Source organism: Maniola jurtina, chromosome 1 (genome assembly GCF_905333055.1).
Source record: "Maniola jurtina chromosome 1, ilManJurt1.1, whole genome shotgun sequence".
Classification (NCBI taxonomy): Eukaryota; Metazoa; Arthropoda; class Insecta; order Lepidoptera; family Nymphalidae; genus Maniola; species Maniola jurtina.
Genome location: NC_060029.1, coordinates 13,241,129 through 13,260,895, shown reverse-complemented (window position 1 = coordinate 13,260,895; position 19,767 = coordinate 13,241,129). Strand labels below are relative to the sequence as shown.

At 31.8% G+C, this 19,767-nt stretch overlaps 1 protein-coding gene across 1 annotated transcript in view; it reads left to right on the top strand.

Annotated features, from left to right (window-relative positions):
- LOC123876857 (protein Wnt-10a) overlaps positions 1-19,767 on the top strand; it is a 57,694-nt gene that overhangs the window by 32,444 nt on the left and 5,483 nt on the right. The gene's annotated exons all lie outside the window — the stretch shown is intronic.

The following is a 19,767-nucleotide window of genomic DNA, read 5'->3' as shown; positions in this document are numbered from 1 at the left end:
AAAAATCAAAGAGTTCTAACGGAGTTTTCAAAATCAAAATGTACACGAATACGACACGACGTAGTCACGGACATAAGCAAAATTGAAAAGGTGCAATACAAGTTTACGCGATACGAAGCGATATATAGCTTTTATTGACCAAAATAAACGATTATTATTTTTCTACTACCAGGGCATACTAAGGTACCTGTTTTCTATTACCTGGCACCAGTAAAAAATCTAAGAACTAAAAAAGTGCACATCATTACATTTAAATAAATAATTTGATCCTGATTTTTTTTTAAACATGAGAGAAAACCGAGATGCATATCATGTTACGGCAAGAAATACGGTAAAAAATTTCAGTGGCATTACGTTACGGTGTAACAGACAGCCGGTGCCTCCCTTTGCCGGTACAATAAAAGATTTCAACCCACGCAAGAAATTAGTTTCTACATTAGAGAGCGAGGTGATAATTATGTTAGAAAAAATCGATCCGATGAGTTAATATTTTGTTATGTAGAGATAGATATACTTAGGTAAGTTTTTAAGGGTCATTTATTTGGCTTGTCTTTGAATGAAACATACGGATCTATTCTATCTTCCAAGTTTCAATTTTTAGGGTTCAGCATCTCCAGAGAAAAAGGAACCCTTATATTATCACTTCGTTGTCTTCTTCTCGACTACGAGTAGTTGCGTCGTAAAGTTTGCGTCTTCGCAACGTGTAAAAAACTGACAGTCTTATTCATAAAAATCCCTTATTATAGGTTTAAAACGTTCATTAGCTAAAATGCTCATTAGGCCTATTAAACGTTTCATAACTTTCTTTATTCATAAAGGTTCAATAAACCTCTCACAACTAAATTCTCGCTATAGGCTAGTTTCGCTTTGTTATGTTGTCGTTCTGATGAATTCATAGACGAAATTGCAAAAAAACTGGGCTCTACACAGAAAAGTGACGCAGGTGTGACATTTGTTTTCGGTCAATTGTCTGAGTTCTGGAGGATAGTTAGGTATTATCGTTCGGAGTTTTGTTCCGATTTATTTAATTAAAAATGGAAACAGGAAGGAATTTAGAAATTAGCGTTAGATTTTATTATACTATTTTAAAAAACATGTATTAGGTAAAAGTATGTATTAGATACAGTACCTGGACATTCATGGAATAAAATCCTTTTTTTTTAATTGAAAATATTACAATAAAACTTAAAGCTAGCCTTATCTAATTACTATACAAATCATGCCCGTGTGGAATGGTGCCAAGAATACTGGCTGCATTTCCACGCTGGACAGCCAGGCTGATCCGTTGCGCAAAAAATGAGCCAGCCCTTTTTTTTACCCAAATTCTTCTCGGTTTATGTAGTTAGGTACTGAGCTGCATCACCGCCAGTAGTGTTGAATTGGGGATCCTGTATCAAAATCCATGGGGATTTTGGATCACTCTCGCTAACGCTCGTTCGCTACGCTCACCGTGATACAAAATCCCCATGAATTTTGATACAGGATCCCCAATGTAGGCTACTGTCCACAACAACACATTAAATAAATGGAGTATTCCTAAATCCAAGCAACAATTAATCACTATCAACAGTGAGACAAAATCCTCAATGACTAGTTATTGCGGATCCTATATCATACGCCCGCACCGCACAGTGGATGATATAATACGATGAGTTCGACGAGACTGCGGCATTCATAAGAAATGCGAACGAGCCCATATGCATGATAATTTTACGTCTAAAAGTTTGCTCTCGCATAGTTAACCATTTGATTTGTTGCGCTCAAATTATTTTTGTATATTGATCGTGTTTCTGCTTGATCCGGCATTGCTGTATTCATTAGTATGAATTTCGATCGATTGATTCGAGGCTTGCGCATACTTATAATAGGTTGGATAAAGGTAGACTCTTTAAATGTTTATAGCTCATCAGAAATATATTCGTATTACATTAACGATTGCTTTTCCACATATCGGACATAACATTTTATCCAACGATAAAGCACATTTAGTACACGTTATAGCATGACCACATGGTATATAACACGCAGCTACTTCTTCTACAAGACAAATTTTGCAGCAAAGTGTTTCTTTAATATTTTCAACACATAATATGTTTCTGTCTGCAAAAGAACTTATTATATTGTTATTTACAAATTGTTCAGATACTTTTGATGCACCACAAACATCTTTGCTATCACTTTGTAGGTATGTTTCACCCTTCACAAGTAAAACATAGGGACAGGACGGAAACCAGCGTGCGTGCTCCGACCATGGATGATCTTCGATGCCCCAGTCTTTGAGCCTGCCATCACAAAAGTAACAAATCACGCGATCACTATCTCCTGTATAAAAAAACCAGCATCAGCCATTTCTTGAGGTTTTTGATTTAAATCTTGAGGCCAGGTATCAAAACTTCGCAATCTTGCGATTTGAGTTGCATAGCGAGGATATTTAGGATATATTAACTCCATTCTGATCTACAAACAATGAATTTTGGATAAAGATTTATTAGTAAAAATATATTATAGCAGATTTCTAGTAAGGTGTGCAAGCTTATCATACATTATTATTTATCGAAAATTAATTCTTTAATGATGAATTTAGACACATTTCCCGCTATTTAAATATATTTCGATTGTTATAAATACTTTGATAAATAGAGATTAATGGACGAAAAAAATACGTACAATGCGTACTAATATAATAAATTCACTGATGCCCCCACGACTTCATCTGCATGGATTTAGGTTTTTAAATCCTGCGGGAACTCTATGATTTTCCGAGATAAAAAGTTGTCTATATCTCTCCAGTTTTTTTACTATACCCACGAAAAATCATGTCGATTCGTTGCTCCGTTGCGACGTGATTGAAGGACGAACCAATAAACAAACAAACAGACACACTTTAGCATTTATAATAAGTATGATTAGTGATGCAAAAAGGCGTCTGTCTAAACTAAAGACTAACGGCTGAATCTTGCCGAAATTTGATACACAGACAATTCACATCTTGGAGACGGATCCAGGATATTTTTTGACGTCGAAAATTAAAGGATTTCCACTCAAGTTTTAAATCAAATTCGCAAGGAAGAAGATTGAAGCATCAAATAGGAGCAAATATTATTAGACCTTTCACAAATTTTATACCTACCTATGGAAAGTAGTAAAATGTATAACCTTTTAACATTTTAACTATCGCGAGTCCGACGCATACCATTCCTTTTACGGTTAGATCTCAATTCACTGCGTAACTATAAACAACAGCGTCTTCCATGCTTCAAAATCGAACACCTATAGCTGATGCGGCAATAATTTATACGTAAGACAGTGTTCATACGAATGTATAAATCTAGTCTGATTACTTTCGCAAATATAAGTTTTATGTTGTGATGATTTAGTGTTTAAAGTTACATGCGCAAATGTTTAAATCTAATTTATTTCAATCCATTTCGTTTATTATGAAAGAGGTTTTAGAATTCGAGCGTATAAATAGGTCGATCCTAAGCGTCACCATTCCTTTCTTTCCGAGTTTTGGATACGACGACAACAACAGTCGAAATAAAGTATGTAAGTATTTTTATTTTATATGTTTATTTTTGAATTAAGCAACTAGGTACCTATTGAATTTTTATTTGGAGTTTTCATGTTGATAGTTACTTAAATTGTTTTTCAGGGCCTCTTCATCTTTCATCAATCCATTTGACGAAGACGAAGACCCCATCGCTTTGGTGCAGCCCCCATCAACATCGAAGTCTCTTAAGAAGAAACGTGAGGTGAAGCGGAAGAAGACGATCAAGAAAAAGGAGGTGACTTCTTCTGCTCCGAAGAATCCGTTCGAATCGAGCGGATCGGAATCTGAACCCGAAACGTCTCCAAATACACCTACGAGTCCATCTGTTAAGCGGAGGAGGTTTATTACCGAATCTGAGGTGAGTTGTCTTATTTATATTTTATTGGATTAAAGCTTTTAAAAGACTTCCCAATAAGAATGTTGTTAGGCAATTGGTCTGTATATAAATTTATGAATATAGTTTGTTAAAGTTATTATTTTGTTAGGGATCATATCCGAAGGGTACCAGTGGGATCCTATTACTAAGCTACCGCTGTCCGCCCGGACGTCTGTCTGTCAGCGGGCTTTATCTCATGAACCATAATAGGTAGAGAGTTGAAATTATCGCAGATGATACTAAATTGAATATTTTTCAATTTCAGGATGAATCTACTAGCAAGCCAGTGCGCGCTGCGAAATTGAGAAGTTTTCTCAGTCGGCGCGTTGCGTCGGGGTATACATCCCAATCAGACCCATCGAAGAAAGGCAGCTACTACTTCGAGCTGCGCGTCTACAACTCTGAAGAAGTGGAGAAACTCGCGAACAATGAGCGTTGGAAGCATGCCATCTGCACACTAAAACTTGCAACTGATTTAAATTCGGTGGTATGGAAGTCCCTCACCAAATTAATTGATGATAGTAAGGCTGAACTAAAAAATATTCAGCCCATTTTATACCCTGCAAATGAAAATAATTTCTAAGATAAATTTTGTAAATTAAATTTTGTAAATCTTAGAAATTATTTTCATAAATAAATTCAAAAAATATTTCATCTGCAACATATTGTATATAATAAGTATGACAATTAAATTACTATCTTTATGTTTGTGCCTGTAAATATTTTTTAACGTGTTTTTTTTACAGAAATTACAAAGCCTAAACCATACAAAGCCTAGACCATACAAAGCCTAGATCATACAAAGCCTAGACCATACAAAACCTAGACCATACAAAGCCTAGACCATATGAAACTAGAAATATAAAAACTAGAACCATATGAAACTAGAACCATATAAAATTAAATTAACGTGTTTTTTTTACAGAAATTACAAAGCCTAAACCATACAAAGCCTAGACCATACAAAGCCTAGATCATACAAAGCCTAGACCATACAAAACCTAGACCATACAAAGCCTAGACCATATGAAACTAGAAACATAAAAACTAGAACCATATGAAACTAGAACCATATAAAATTAAATAAAAATGTCTAAATGTTCATATCGAAAGATTTGAAGTTGGGATATTAATAACGTGATACTTACAGCCCTTATACTCTTACTAAGTCTGCACATTGTCTGAAAATAACTAGATTACTTTATTTTAATACAGTCATCTCATAACTATCCAAAATTTAAAATCTAGAACTGAGAAACTAGAACCATACAAACTAGATACTTGACATGTTTGAATGTTGATATCGAAACATCGCATTACTTCCATTCTATTAATAACTGTTTACTGTTTATTAGCCAATAGCTTGATTTATTATTTAGCTGTATTTCCTTACCGATTTTTTATACGCAGAATATTAAAACCAGAACTGAGAAACTAGATACTAAATAGATAAACAAGATAAGCAATTCTATGAAATTGAAAATGTTTTTCTGCAAAGAGTGTAACCTTTATGTTAAAACATCTATATCGTCACATAACAGAACAAATACTCATAAATCTAATAGTTTATTTCAATCTAGATATGAGAATGTGCAAATTATAAAAACGGCTTTTAGAAACAGAATAATCAGTTACAAAGTAAATCCGACCTCTACAACTTTAGTTCCAGAGAGTTTTTTTTCACAAATATTTAAAACCACACGCGAGATCATAAATATATCTCTAAAGAAACACACTGCCATTAAAGTAAATTTCGAGTTATTTGTTTCGTATATTTTACCAAAAAATTTTGAAAAGTCTATTAAATCTTTCAGTACTAAATATGGTATTATAGTCCAAAGTACTGATATTGATAATTTTTTATTACAATGTGCTCAAAAGTTAACTTGCAAATGCGCAGAATTCGAACAGTCAGAATCTGGTTGGACAATTGATTCTATCAGTCATTTGGAGATAAATATTAATAAATATAATCCTCTGAAAGGTGGATCATATTTGGCATTACCATCACATATAAGAAATACAAAATCATGTCTAAATATTCATAATTTCGATGATTGTTGCTTTTTATGGTGCATTGCTGCTAAAATGTATCCTACAAAACTTAATTCCAATAGAGTTTCATCATATCCTCATTATTCATTGCTTTTTGACATAAGAAATATGACATTTCCTCCGGGAATTGAAGATATTAAAACCTTTGAGAAGAACAATCCAACTATTAGTGTAAATGTTTATGGGTTAGAAGCCAATAATACAGTTACAGGTCCTTTGTATGTGACTTTAGCTCGAAAACTTACCCATGTTAATTTATTATATATTACTAAAAATGACAAAGCCCATTACTGTTTGATTAAAGACTTTGGCCGACTTGTGCGAAGGCAATTAACAAAACACAAGTCTAAAATATTTTTATGTGATGAATGTTTTTTATATTTCGCAAATGAACAAAAACTACACAATCACGATTGTGCTAAAAGACAAACTGTACTTCCAGAAGATGGTAGTAAGTTGCATTTTTCAAACTATGAGAGAACTCAAAGAATTCCTATCGTGATATATGGCGATTTTGAGAGCTTGCTTTGTAAATATTCAAACGAAAATAAATCTCTTTATACTGAAGATATACAAACACATGAACCATCTTGTTTCGCTTATTACATATGTTGCCATTCTAAACCTGAGCTTAATGACTTTGTAAGCTATCGCGGACCAAACTGTGGTAAAAAATTTGTTGAAAGCATTACGCGAGATGTAAAAAGATTGCACGGTATTTTAAATACAAATAATCCAATGTTTCCTCTTACTACCGAAGAGTTGACTTCATATAATGAAGCAAAAATTTGCTGCATCTGTAAAACAATGTTTAAAAAATATGATATAATAGTAAAGGATCATGACCATTTTACAGGTAAATACCGAGGCCCTGCTCACAACACTTGTAACATAAATGCAAAAAAATGTACGTTTATACCGATCATTTTTCATAACTTGAGTGGTTATGATTGCCACTTATTTATTAAAGAATTATCAGAAATTACCGGAAAAACGAGCTTGATACCAAAATCTAAAGAAAAATATATATCATTCACAAAATTTTTACCTATTGATAAAACAAATGCTGCTCAACTGAAGTTTATCGATTCATTTAATTTTTTGAGTTCGGGTTTGGATAAACTGGCAAAGAGTCTTCATCCGAATGATTTTCAGCATATGCGTGTATTTATTAAGGATGAACACTTATTAAATTTGGCCTGTAAAAAGGGTGTCTATTGTTATGATTATATGGATGCATGGGAGAAATATAATGAAACAAAGTTACCAAAACATTCGATTTTTTTTAATAAACTCACAGGTGAAAATATTTCCATTGAGGATTACGAACACGCTTTAAAAATATGGAAAACTTTTGGTATAAAAAACTTAGGAGAGTATACAGATTTATACTTACAATGCGATGTCTTATTACTATGCGACGTTTTTGAAAAGTTCAGAAATATGAGTTTAGACTATTATAATTTAGACCCCTGCTATTATGTATCATCTCCATCTTTAAGTTGGGACGCAATGTTGTTATATACTAAAGTTGAGCTTGATTTGATTTCTGATGTGGATATGTATCAGATGTTAGAAAAAGGTATTCGAGGTGGTTTAGCCCAGTGTTCATTGAGATATGCTGAAGCAAACAATAAATATTTACCATCCTACAATAAAAATGAGTCAAGTACGTACTTAATTTATTTAGACTGTGTCAACCTTTACGGTTTTGCTATGATGCAAAAAATGCCAATGCGTGACTTTAAATTTTTAAATGAAAATGAAATTAAAAATTTTGATGTAAGGAACATTTCTAAAAAAAGTCAGTGTGGATATATTCTCGAGGTAGATTTATGTTATCCGGATAATATTCATGATGCTCATTCAGACCTACCATTTGCTGCGGAAAAATATTCTCCTGCTCAAAATCAAAGCAAAAAATTGGTGGCAAATTTATATAATAAACATCGTTTTGTTATTCATTATATGCACTTGCAAGAATGCTTAAAGAATGGTTTATTGCTTTTAAAAATATACAGAGTGCTATCTTTTTATCAGGACAACTTTTTAGAGCCTTATATTTTTTTAAACACAAGTCTCAGACAAAATGCCAAGTCTGATTTTGAGAAAGACTTTTTTAAAAAGCAGAATAATTCTATTTTTGGAAAAACGATAGAAAACAAAAGGAAGCAGGTTGACGTAAAACTAGTAAACGTTTGGAGAGATACTACAAATAATACTAATAAATTGAATGGAGCGGAAAAATATATTAGTGCACCACATTTTCACAGTTTATCAATTTTTTCTGAAAACTTAGTAGCTATTCAATTGAAAAAAACAAAAATTGTCTTAGATCGACCAATATATATTGGATTCACGATTCTTGAACTGTCGAAAACGCATTTGTATCATTTTCATTATTCGGTCATAAAAAGAATCTATGGAAATAATGTTCAGTTATGTTATACGGATACTGATAGTTTACTATATCTTGTAAAAACTGATGATTTTTATGAAGATATGAAAGATAACATTCATTATTTTGATACTAGCAATTTTGAAGATGATAATATTTTTAATATGCCGAAAGCTAATATGAAAATACCTGGATATTTTAAAGACGAAATGGGAGGAGAAATCATTTCTAAATTTGTTGGTTTACGCGCAAAATTATATTGTTTACTTTCTGAGAAAAAAACTATCAGTAAAGCAAAGGGTATCACGAAGCCTGTGACAAAAAAATTAAACTTTGAGAAATATAAGAAAGCCTTATTTTGCAATGAAAATATAAGAGATGATATGTTTGTCATACGATCAAAAAATCATCAGGTTTTTACTCAGAAAATTAATAAATTAGTATTAAATAGTGATGATAATAAAAGGCAAATAATGGAAAATGATTTTAAAACTTTGCCTTGGGGGCATTACAGCACGATTCTTTAGTAAAAATATTATGCTAAGTACCTATGTATTTTACAAATTTTTATGTGTCTAATTTTAATATTAGTTTTAATGGTAATTTAGCATTTAATAAATTTGATTAAGTTTACCACAGTGTTTTATTTCAAATAAAATCACAACATATTTTATATTCCCTTTATTAATTCAACCAATTATTTACATTACTTCATAAACTTAGTACTTAACATAAGATTAACGTATTATAAAAACTTACTACTTAATGGAAAATATTCGGACTACAACTTACTTGCATGATATGAAAATATAAAATATACTTTATACTTTAATTAGAACTCATTTATGCTTTTTATTTTTACAATCGCAAAATAACAATAAAATAATATTAAATTTAACTATTCAGGCACACTTAGCTTTTGTATAATCCTATTAATTAAATCTTCTGTAGCATCCATCATATTGTCATAATTATCACTCACTATGTACTGTACACTCAAATTAGTCTTTGCACTGTTCTCCTGTTCTTTACTATCAATTTCAAGTATTTCAATTTTTATAATGTGGCTTCCCTTTGCTTTATTTTTCCGTATAACAAAAGATGAATCTGGAGCTGGTGAAATCACATGATCTATTTTTGGAAGCTTCTTTTTTAAAGACAATTTATTTTTCTTTTTTATGGTTTTCAAACTGGTGTTATTTTCAAGTGTTTCATTATTTTTTTGCTCACGTAAAGATTTCAATCTATTCTCTTCTTCTCTTTCTAAAATAGCATCCAAGTCTTGAGCTCCATAAAATGGATTATTCATACTTGTGTTTCTTTCGTCATCCGTGAAATAAAAGTCCGACATGATGCTGTAACAAAATACAAAATTTTATAAATATAACAATAAAACAACATTTATAAAAATATCAATAAACAAATTCTAAAATAGAAAAGAATACAGTCAAAATATTATATAAGTAATTTTTTTCACTAACCAGAAGCGAGTGAGTTCCTTGCGTGAGAAGATCTGGGAATGAAAATTGTTTAGTAACAAATCTATGGAGTCAAGTTTTCAAAACAATTGTATATACTTGTATGACATTCGTCCGCATTATGCAATCTCTAGCGACATGTTAGAACCTGTTTAGTATTAAGTTCTTACGAATTTCAATTTCATACTATTATCACAAGGTTTAAATTAAAATGTATACCTACATTTTAATATAATCATCGACAAATAATAGTGCGCTAGACAAGTGCGAAGTGAAACACGAATGTGATACCTACAAGCAATACCTTAAAATTTAAATCAACTAGCAATAATATGAAGTTATTTAATAAGTTGCATTTTTAAAATTATCATCAATCAGTAATATGAAGTTGATAAAACAGGCTGAATCATTAAAAATAAATTATATAGATGTTGAAACACCACCACCATGCTTTAGCCGACATAGTAAACTTCTACCAAACATAATTCGATGCATAATTTGCGGACCCTCCAACTGTGGGAAAACAAATATTATGATAAACTTATTATTGCACGAAAATGGACTTAAATTCCAAAATGTTTATATTTACTCAAAGTCCACTTTTCAATCTAAATATTGTTTCCTACAAAAAGTTTTTCAAAATACTCCAGATGTTAAATTTATTATGTTCAAAAATAGTGAAGAAGTTATTTCGCCAACTGAAGCCTTAAGAAATTCTATTTTCATTTTTGACGACGTGACTTGTGAAAATCAAGTTAATATTCGAAATTATTTTTCGATGGGCAGACACAAACAAATTGATTGCTTTTACTTGACCCAAACATATTCAAAAATTCCTAAGCAATTAATACGTGACAATGTTAACTTTTTAATTATTTTCAAGCAAGATGATATAAACTTAAAACATATATATAAGGAACATGTTAATTCTGATATGAGCTGGCATGTCTTTAAACAATTGTGTGCAAGTATTTGGAAAGATCCGTTTATGTTTTTATCAATCAACAAAGATTGCGAACTAAATAACGGTCGGTACAGAAAAACATTTGACATATTCGTGAAATTCGACTAACAATTTTACAATTATATACCACATACGAGACACAAATTTAGTCAGTCAAATGAGAGCACTGGTAAGAATACCTACCCATATTTAATTTAAAAATGGAAGCCGTTGTAAAGAAACAATTAATTAAATCAATTGAAACCATCAAAAAGAAAGCAAAACAAATGCGTGAAGAAGAAGATGATTTAGAACTAAAAAGGCGCAAACTTTTTAAATCCATAACGGATCCATTAGAATCCATAGTATTGCAAAAAAAAGAAAATAAAAACAATAGTCACCATGATTTACCAGATACATGTTCACCTTCAACTTCTGATAAAATTAAAAACATAGAAAATGATGATAAAAATTATGTAACACCAAAACCAATAACTTCTACCCAAAATTTTGAAGAAATCGAAGAATTCTATACTCCATCTCCAACGCCTGAAAAAAGCAATGAAATCTATAATTTGAATGTACCTTTTGGTGTACGTAATGAAAATAGTAATTTAATGATTGGAAATACAAAAGTAACATTTTCAGATGGTGATGCTCATAGCAAAAATATGATGGCTAAAATAGGAAATAGATCCTATGAAGTAACCCCAGGTTTGGCAGAATTATTATTTCAGAGTAAACCAGATGTAAAGATTGTATCTGATCAAGATAAATTAGTATATAAAGATATTTTATGCAATACTAGTGCACATAGGAGAGATTATAACCCTACGAATCAGATTAAAGGCGATAAAGGGACAAAATATACTAAAATTGTGAAACCTCTCTTTACTGATAGTGAATTAAAAGAAAAAAAACAAGGTGGTTTTATGCCAACTCTTAAAACTTTGAAAAAAAATACAGATTTCATATACTGGGATGATCCGAATGAGTTAGTAGATAGATTGAAAATTTTAATTGCTTCAAAAGATGCTGGCAACACTAGTCATGACAATGAGATTATATCAATAATTGAAGAACTTAAAGAAGCTGGTATAATAAAATAAGTATATAAAAATAAAACCTGGTTACATTTTTGCTTAGTTCTATAAACACTGTTGAACATGAATGTCAACAAGTTTGGTCATCATGTACACAAGAAACTGAAAATGGATAGCTCTGCCTTAGAAAATATCTTTGATGCTCAACATAAAATCATCAAACATGTTGGTACACCCATTGACCCAAACGACTGTGCTACTAAACTATATGTTGACAAATTCTTAGATGGGCTCTATATACGATTAAAAACAGTAGAGGAAACATTGTTGCAGTTAAAATCAGAAATAAATAGTCTAAAAAGGAATATAGAAGGTGTAAGTCGTAAATTCAAAAAATGAGCAAAGATAGTGTAGTAAATGAAATACATAAAAATGTTAGGAAAAATTTTCCTCGAAGACATGTTATACTTAAAGACATTGATGATGTATGGCAGGCCGATTTAGTTGATATGCAATCATTCTCAAAAGATAATTCACAATATAAATATATTTTAACAGTCATCGATGCTTTTTCAAAGTATGCATGGGCATATCCGCTTAAACTTAAAAATAAAGAAACTGTGACTGAAGCATTTAGTAAGTTACTAGAAAAAGGTCGTGTTCCCAAAAATCTACAAACTGATTTAGGAACAGAATTTTATAATAGTTGTTTCAAAAAATTATTACAAAAATACGGTATAAATCATTATTCCACTTATTCCACTAAAAAGGCGTCAATAGTAGAAAGATTTATAAGAACGTTGAAAACTAAAATGTACAAGCAATTTAGCTTGCAAGGGAATTACAAATGGAATGATGGAACCCTCGAGCACATCATGAAAAAATATAACTCCACATTTCACAGAACAATTGGTACAGCTCCAGATAAAGTTAATGAAAAGAATAAACAAAATATACTAAAAAGATACAGACTACTACAATTATCAGCACCATCGCAGAAACGTTCAAAATTCAAAATTGGAGATTATGTAAGAATAAGCAAATACAAAGGAACTTTTGACAAAGGATATACTCCCAACTGGTCAACTGAAATTTTTAATATAGCTCAAGTTCAAAACACTCATCCAATTACTTACCTTCTAAAAGATGCAAGACAGCGACCTATTTTAGGATCATTCTATACTGAAGAATTACAAAAAACAAAACATCCTGATATATATCTTATTGAAAAGGTTTTAAAAACAAAAGGAAATAAATTATATGTCAAATGGTTAGGTCTGCCGCCTAGTGAAAACAGTTGGATAGATAAACTAAATCTTTTATAAACACATTTTATGTTAACAACTTTCAGTCTCTTATTATCTACGATACTGAGCAGAGTTCTCTTTTATTAAAAATGGAGAAACAACCATCCAAGCGTAAAATGACTTTGAGAAGAAAATCTAACAATTTGAAAACAAGTAATTCTGGTGCTGGTTTTAAGAAAAGCTTTAAGGATATTGTATCTCGCGCGAAAAAACATATCCATAAATTGAAACCTAAATGCAAAAAAGCTGCAATCGAATTAGCTCTTGCTGCTGCTAAGGAATTAGCAGCGACATCTTCAGTTAATGTACCGCGTATAATACCCATACCAAAGACAGGTGGGGTTTTGCCACTAGTCCCCATATTTGCAGGATTGTCTGCCGCGGGCAGCTTAGCGGGTGGTACTGCTAGTATAGTGAAAGCAGTCAATGCTATTAATTTAATGAAAAAAAAATTTCAAGAACTAAAGAGACATAACGAGAAGATGGAAACATTGTGTATCGGAAAAGGATTATTTATAAAGCCCTATGGTAATGGTTTGGGAATATACACAGCAAAGGAAAAAAACTGATTCGGCGGCTACCTAATCGTGCTCTAAGTAACTTGGATATTCTAAAAATTTCAAAAAATATTCCTTATTTCAGAGGTGTATTTATGAGAAATGAACTTCCAAAATATCCTTTTAAAAAAGAGTGTGGTATCATCAACTTAGATAGCTCTCAAAATCCTGGAACTCATTGGGTAGCCTATGCAAAAATAAATAATTACATTGAATACTTTGATAGTTATGGTAATTTGAAACCGCCTAAAGAATTTGTAAAATATGTGGGAGCGAATATTAATTATAATTATGACAATTATCAAGGATCTAATTCTTATAACTGTGGCCATCTATGTATCAAATTTCTTATTAATTTTTGGAATAAAAATTGAAAATAAATAGATGATACAAAAATATGTAAGCTCATTTAACCATCATGTCTATTACACTCACGATCGTGGGTGAAAAATCTATTCTAGAATCATTTTACGCCCCTCCTCTTATTTTGGAAGACGAATATGAGTGTGGCTTAGTATATTTTTCTGCATTTAATTCAATTCCAAATGTAGACTATAATAATAATGTGTTTGAATATGGAGAAGAGAAAAAAAGAATTCTTATTCAACCAGGTGCTTACGATTTACAAGATTTGTATGAATACCTAAAAGAAAGAGTTGAAAATTGTGAATTACAAATAAAATCTAACATCAATACAATGACATGCTCTTTGTACTGTACTGAAACTATAAACTTTAATTCAGAAAATAGTATTGGACCTATGCTAGGTTTTTCTAACGAAAAACTAAAAGCAAATAAATGGCATGAATCTACAGAATCCGTTAACATTCTACCACTGTCTGTCATAAGGATCGAATGTGATCTTGTACAGAGTTCGTACACTAACGGTTCTCCTTCACATATTATTTATGAGTTTGTGCCAAACATTCCTCCAGGTCATAGATTTATAGAATCTCCAAGTAATGTGATATATTTTCCGGTCAAAAGAAAGATAATTTCATCAATAACAATAAAAATTTTGGATTTGGAAGGCAATAATATAAATTTTAAGGGCGAAACTATTGTTTTGTGTCTTCATTTGAAAAAGTCAAAATGATCGTATTTAACAAAAGTAATTATTATAAAGAGTATAACCCAACTATTAAGAAAGTTATTACCAAGGAAAGTGTAAAACAAAGAAGACGTGTTAGAGTATATAAAAAAATTCATCAGAGTAATAAACAATTTCTTAAAGCCCTCGGCTTCAAAGTATGAGCCTCCTTCAGATCAACGAATTACCTGAATTCGATAACTCTATCGAGAGTTATGAGGTTCATACATATAATCCATACAATAACAGTTTCAATGAAAATGATGAAATTCGGATACCTATTCACCAGCAAGATATTTACGTGTTACCATCAGCCAGTTCCATTTACATTGAAGGAAAAGTTTCGGTGACTCATAAAGATCAAGCTGGCAAAGTTCAAAAGAAAAGTGTTGACTTCAGTAATAATGCAATTGCATTTCTTTTTCAAGATATCCGATACGAAATGAATGGTGTTGAAATCGATCGTATTAGAAATGCTGGAATAACTACAACCATAAAATCTTTCATTTCAATGAATAGCGGTGACAGTAAAGCGGCTGCTGCTTGGGGTTGGAATATAGACGGATTTAAAAATCAAAATGGAAATTTTAATGCTTTGATACCCTTAAATAAGATTTTAGGTTTTGCTGAAGACTACAATAAAATAATAATAAACTGTAAACATGAACTCATACTTAACAGAGGTAGTACTAACATAAATAGTGTTGTCATGGGTAGCGATGATATTGTAGACATTGATATACAGAGAATCCAATGGCGAGTACCACATATTAAAGTATCAGATCAGCAAAGATTAATACTTTTAAGGAAATTAGAAAAAGATAATCCCGTACAAATAGCATTTAGAAATTGGGATTTGTATGAATATCCATTATTGCCAAAAACTACCAAACATTCATGGGCGTTAAAGACTGCTTCTCAATTAGAAAAACCTCGATATGTTATATTTGGTTTGCAAACTAATAGAAAAAATGTTAAAAACAGAGACAGCACAATATTCGATCATTGTACATTAACCAATGTCACATTATTCCTGAATTCCCACTATTATCCGTATGATGCTTTAAATCTCAAGTTTGAGGAAAATAAATACAGTATATTATACGACATGTACACCAAGTTTCGTCAGTCGTTTTACAACCTTCCTATTGATCCACTGCTTGATCTTCATACATTTAAAGAAATAGCGCCTTTATTTGTCATAGATTGTTCCAGACAAAATGAAAATTTAAAAACTGGTCCAGTTGATGTTCGTCTGGAAATAGAAACGTCTCAGGAAATTCCAAGCAATACCAGCGCTTACTGTTTAATCATAAACGATCGTCTTGTGGAGTATAGGCCGCTGAGTAACATTGTTCGAAAACTATCATGAAAATTATTGTGGACGTTCAAGGTTTTAAAAATGATCAAAATTACTTTCTGCCTAAAGAGATTGCTATAGTGTATAGTGATCGAGTTCAAGTTTTGTTAATAAAACCACCATATCCCTATGAATGGCTAACAGACACAGAAAAGAAACAAGTTAAATGGATTGAAAAGAATAGAAAAATATTATGGAGCGAGGGAATCGTGCCTTACGAGACCTATAAATACCATCTAATAGATATTTTAAAAAATAATGATATTTATTGTAAAGGCCTTGAAAAGCAGTTATGGTTAAAAGATATATTAAGTAATCCTAACGTACATAATTTAGAAGATAAAGGATGTCCTCGTTTATTAACATTGTATGAGTTGTATAATTCACATTCTGACATATATAGTTGTGTTTATCATCCGACCATCTGTGCGCTGAAAAATGTAACTTGTTTAAAAAAGTGGTGTATGAATAATAAAGTTTTAGATGATTAAATATGCTTGTTTAATTTCCATATACCTGCTTCTTTTATTTAATTTACTGATTATACTCGTATTGAAAACACAATATTTGGTGTAGGTTGTTATAGCCAAATAGTTGTTTTTCATGTTGTAAAAATATTACATTTGAAGAGTAATTTTAAAATTCAAGGTTTCTTAGTACCTATCTAGTTTTATCAACATATTTGCTCGTGCAAATAGAATGAATATTTCGTTCTTAAACCATGTGAATAGTTTGTTCAAAATACGGATAGTTGATTAATTTTTGCTTGGATTTAGCTACACTCCATTTATTTAATGTGTTGTTGAGGACAGTAGTTTAGAATTGGGGAATTCTGTATCAAAATTGGTGGCGATTTTGGATCACGGCGAGCGAAGCGAGCGAGCGTAGCGAGAGTGATCCAAAATCCCCACCAATTTTGATACAGAATCCCCAATTCAACACTACTACCGCCATATTTCTTACGTTAGAAGAAATCACATACCTATGTAAAGGAATGATTACATGAAAAGAAACTTCGAAATTAAGTAGGAACTTTTTGGTACCTACTACACGACGTCCCTAGCATCTTATGGCAGTTAAAACTTGCAATTCTAGTCAATTACCACAGCCTCTCGAATCCAGAATAAATAACATACAAATAATAATTACAATGCAATGACATTAGAATCAACCAAAACAAAATAACCTCACTTCAATCTTGCATATCAAACAAATTATCAGCTGTTAAGACAAGACGGCGGCCATGTTGTTCTTTAATAAGGGTTTATAGTAGGGTTCAGCCTGTTATAAGTTATGGAGCCGTTATTGAACACTTTTAGCACTATTGAACGTTTATGAATAATGTTTCTAGAACTTTGCTTATAACAAGCTAATAAAGCTTCTACAAATTTTTATGAATAAGACTGGTGACGTGTCTATCCATACTTAATATAATAAATGCGAAAGTGTGTCTGTCTCTCTGCTTCGTTTTCATGGCCCAACCTCTGAACAGATTTTAATGAAATTTGGTACAGACTTGGGGTACATCCCGGGGAAGGACATAGGCTACTTTTTATCCCGGAAAATCGAAGAGTTCCTACAGGATTTAAAAAAAACCGAAATCCACGCGGGCGAAGCCGCGGGCATCCTCTAGTGTTTTATAAATATAATGAATACTGAATACCTATTCATATTAACAAAACCTTATTCAAAGATGTTATGTAAAGGCTTTGACACCACCACGCAAAGGTTCGAATGTAAGCGTCGTCTATCCCATTACTGAAGTCGTACAAAACTTTGCATGAAACTACTATAAGTAACGACTCATCTTATCTACTATTTTAGTATAGAAACTCAAAACATATAGGAATTTGAGTTGGGAAATATCATTATCACCACCCATAATATAAAAGCGAAAGTGTGTTCGTTTGTTGATTTATTGGTTTATTGATTTCTAGTCTGAATCGCGTCACAACGGACCAACAGATTGAAGTGATTTTTTCAGACTGAAATTCGGCATGCAGATACCTATTATGACGTAGACATTTGGTAAGAAAGGATTTTTGAAAATTCAACCCCTAAAGGGGTAAAATAGAGGTTGGAAACTTGTGGTCCACGCGGTCGAAGTCGCTGGTGAAACCTAGTTACCGTATAAAGTCCCACAAAAAGTCCCTTATAAAGTCTTTTATTGTATTTGTCTTTTATTACATCTTTGTTATAAGTAATTTGTAATGCGCTTTCCACTTAAAATTCTTTATACATACCAACTAAACGGTGGAAACTTAGGTTGGCTTATGTAATAGCTTTGTATTAGCTTTTTTGTATATAACTAAGCTGTATGTTTTCCTGATAAAAAAAATATATGCGTAGGTATTTATTTAATCAGCAGCCCTCGTGTGAGGTTTTACCAACAACCGCGGCTAATTCAGCCGTCGGATTAGTTACGGCCATGTTAAACCGATTATAGTCAGTTAGTCACTGCTAATCCTAATCACCCTGTAGATTAACCTGTGAATCACGGGCCACTTTTATATCTAAATGCTGAATAAAATACAATAATTAATTAAAAAGACATACTTACGCAAATTTTGCTTTCTAAAATCAACTAGGTAAGTATGAAGGCAATGATTATAAGGTACCTACTTAGGTACCAACTTGTACATAGACAGGTATATACCTAGATTTTTTAAATCCCTATTTGATTGGAAATGGGAATTCTTTGATTTCCATGATAAAATGTAGTTTTTTTAATAGTTAGGTAAATATGTTAATTCAGAGTAGGTACCTATACGGCTAGTAGTAAAGTACCTAAGTATATTTATTACATACATAGGTAGGTATAAGCTATTTTCATTCTTTCAGCCAAATAAATTGTCATGATAATATGGTGTAAAGGAGGAGTAATAAATATCCAAACTTTCACTTTTATAGTATTTACCTATTATTATCTATATATTTAGTTTTACTTATTCTCATAAAATAATCAAGTGTTGGTAATCTACCTATTTAACTAAGTATTACTGTTGTGCAGCATAAACTGAGCTATTATATTATGAGCTATTAATAATGCGCTATAGAACAAAACCGCACCTGTCTGCGATATTTAGTAATACGAGTTATTCACCATCAAGCCCTAAACTGAACTTAGGATTTGACCTCATACTCTAATGGTGGTATTTAAGGGGGCGTTGTGAAATCCTAAATGGAGCCTGATAGTAGTTATTTCAAAGGATAAATTAGGTACCTAGTGCCTTGAGCCTCGATAGCTCAACGGTTAAAAGAGTGGACTGTAATCCGAAAGGTTGCCGATGGCCACACCCGTTGGACTATTTTCGTACCTACTCCTAGCTTACTAAAGCTTGTCTTTACGCTTAGTTGGAGGGGAGGGGAATATTAGTCATCATGATAAACCCGGCCATTATTTTTATTTTTTAGGGTTCTGTACCTCAAAAGCAGAAAGGAATCCTTATAGGATTATTAGACATAGGTCTATAGAGTCTTTCTGTCTGAACAAAATAGTCTTTTCACAATAATTTTCCCCGCGCAAAAAGATATTATTACTTTTAAGCTTTAATTTAATTAAGAGATTATGACACACTGAATTAGGTAGTACCATTATGAACTCGGGGCA